Here is a 2308-nt window from a genome sequence, read left to right as displayed (position 1 = left end):
AAATGCTGAGTGGCCCAAGATGGTGTTTCCTGATGCACTCTTTCCAGAGCCAGTTTTTCCAACCAAAAAGAGAGTCCGCTGCTTTGAAAAGCCTGTGAAAAGAAATTCAGAAATTTCTCCAGTTGTCAGTGTTACACTATGCTTTTTTAGGTATGTATATAAACAATATCTGTATCAGCAATATACTGGATGTTTATGAGCTACACTTTCTGAAATATGCTACCAAAACATATTTTCACAATATAATTGTTTTAGAAATTATTTCTGACTTTTTTATGCTTTATCTTGTACACCAGGTGGGCAGAGTAATTTGAATGAATATGACGGTGATACACACAGGTGGGTGTGATTATTTTATTTATTATCCTAATGTTTCTGCTATATTTCTTGTTTTTCCTTCCAGGCTGTAAGTCTTCCTCCTTCATGTTGGCAAAAACAAGAGCAGCACCAAAGACACTTCACCATCAGTGATCACAAGACCATCCATAGCTGCTTCTAATGAACTTTCAAAGCACACTTCATCTTCAGTGCAAAGTACCATGAATGTATGACCTTTGTTGTATATTGCTGTCAGTGCTATTTGATGCTTTGAAATAAAAGTAGATTACATACCGCAACTGGTGCTGGTGTTTTTGTAGCATCTAATGTCTTAAAATGAATTTGGAGATTATTGATGGCCAATAGTTTCTGGGGTAAAAAAAGGTTTTAATTGCTCTAGGTTTTAATTGCTCTAGTGGCTTTTGTTTGGTAGTAAATTGACAAAAAAAGTGAGTAATGAGAGAAGGGGAAGACTGGGAAGTGAACTCACGACAGCCACATTGAAAACTAGAGCCTCCATATGTGGGTTGTGCTTAACCCCTGCGCCACCACAGTGAACCTTGCCAGTAGCATTTCAAAACTCAGATTTCTATGTTAATATATACTTTACACCGTTGTGTTACATTAACACGTTCATAGTGTTAACTTTTGACAATATACACTAATTGTTGGGTAGATTTCAACTACTGAGTGTTGATTCAACACTATCACAAATAATACTTTCAAAAGTGTAACTTCTACACCATCCATAGTGGACCAATATAGACACTTTCAAAGTGTTGAATTTAACTCTGTAGGAGTTGATGGAACACTTCCAAAATTGCTGTGCAACATTTATAGCTTTTATTTATTTTTTATCCATGCGAAGGAATGGAGTTTAGAGATTATTTTAAACAACTAGTTGAATCATTTGTCTATTACTGTGTATTATAATCCTGCTTTATTTTGTTCAGTTTAAACACAGTGTGTTATTTTAATCTCACCTGAGCTTTGAGACTGGCAGAGAGCCATGAGTCCACATAATGCAAACACCAAAAGGTGGAACCAAGCACGGTTCCAAGCCTTCCCATCCAACATCACAGGATCACAAGTTTCTGTCAAAACACAGTTATATAAAACTGTAAATTGAACACAATCACAATTTAATTGAGCCTTTGAAAACTGATGACATAGCAAAAAACGCTCTTCAGGCCTGCATAAAAAAGGACACATCACAGGCTGTACTGGGAAACTGAAACAATCCAGCACTGGTGTTCACTGAACAGTAAGACAACACGTGTAATAAACAGACAACATCTCTCCAATATATGAGTTTAGTAACAAAAATAATATAACCTTAAAGTTAAATACTTCAGTCAACAAACTCATTAAGTTTTCTGGATGTTTGCATTCTTGCTCAGGTGTACAAAACTAAAATCCAGATTTAATACAGTTGCTGCAGTTCACCAAGATAAATACTAAACCCTCTTCTACAGACACCGTTACTTGACTACAGTGTAAATGTTGACTAGCTGCAGAAAAACCGTCATTGATTTCCTAAACTTTCTTCTGTCTTCTTCTTCAGTCTCTTCCCTCGCACAATATTGGTCCCTTATCAGTTTTCCTCCACCATAAACAAGACATCAAAATATGCTCCAACCTACTATTATGAATAAAAAGCTGATAATATCATAGCATACCACGACAAGCTTCAGTGGCTTCGGATCGCTGAAAAGTCCCGGAGTAAATCAGAGAGAAATGAAAACCAGACATGCGCGATGTCGCGAAAGCAAAACTGAAACTTAACATTTCACATTACTACCGTGCTTATTTGGGTCAGACAATGACAAGAAAACTCGGTTTCCAGCTTCTCAAACAAAACTTGAGTTTTATCGGAGAATGGCGCAGCAGCAGAAAAATTTAGCTGATATATTAAAAAAAATAAAATAAAAATCCCTTCTCACCCTCCGCGGGTGGTCTCTTTCATCCTCTGAGCGGGTCCTCTACCAGA

At 36.8% G+C, this 2308-nt stretch overlaps 1 long non-coding RNA gene across 1 annotated transcript; it reads right to left on the bottom strand.

Annotated features, from left to right (window-relative positions):
• Positions 1-5: 5 nt before the first annotated feature.
• LOC106955490 (uncharacterized) lies at positions 6-2067 on the bottom strand. The gene is made up of 3 exons (XR_001426588.1): positions 1998-2067; positions 1302-1412; positions 6-92 (listed from the first exon to the last, which is right to left on the bottom strand). It is a non-coding gene; the product is annotated as an uncharacterized LOC106955490 (long non-coding RNA).
• Between the last annotated feature and the right edge of the window lie 241 nt (positions 2068-2308).

The sequence above is a fragment of the Poecilia latipinna genome, unplaced genomic scaffold (assembly GCF_001443285.1).
Source record: "Poecilia latipinna isolate Pla-1442-1.1 unplaced genomic scaffold, P_latipinna-1.0 Scaffold740, whole genome shotgun sequence".
Taxonomy (NCBI): domain Eukaryota; kingdom Metazoa; phylum Chordata; class Actinopteri; order Cyprinodontiformes; family Poeciliidae; genus Poecilia; species Poecilia latipinna.
The sequence above is the reverse complement of the archived record's forward strand: the minus strand, read 5'-3'. Positions and strand labels throughout refer to the sequence as shown.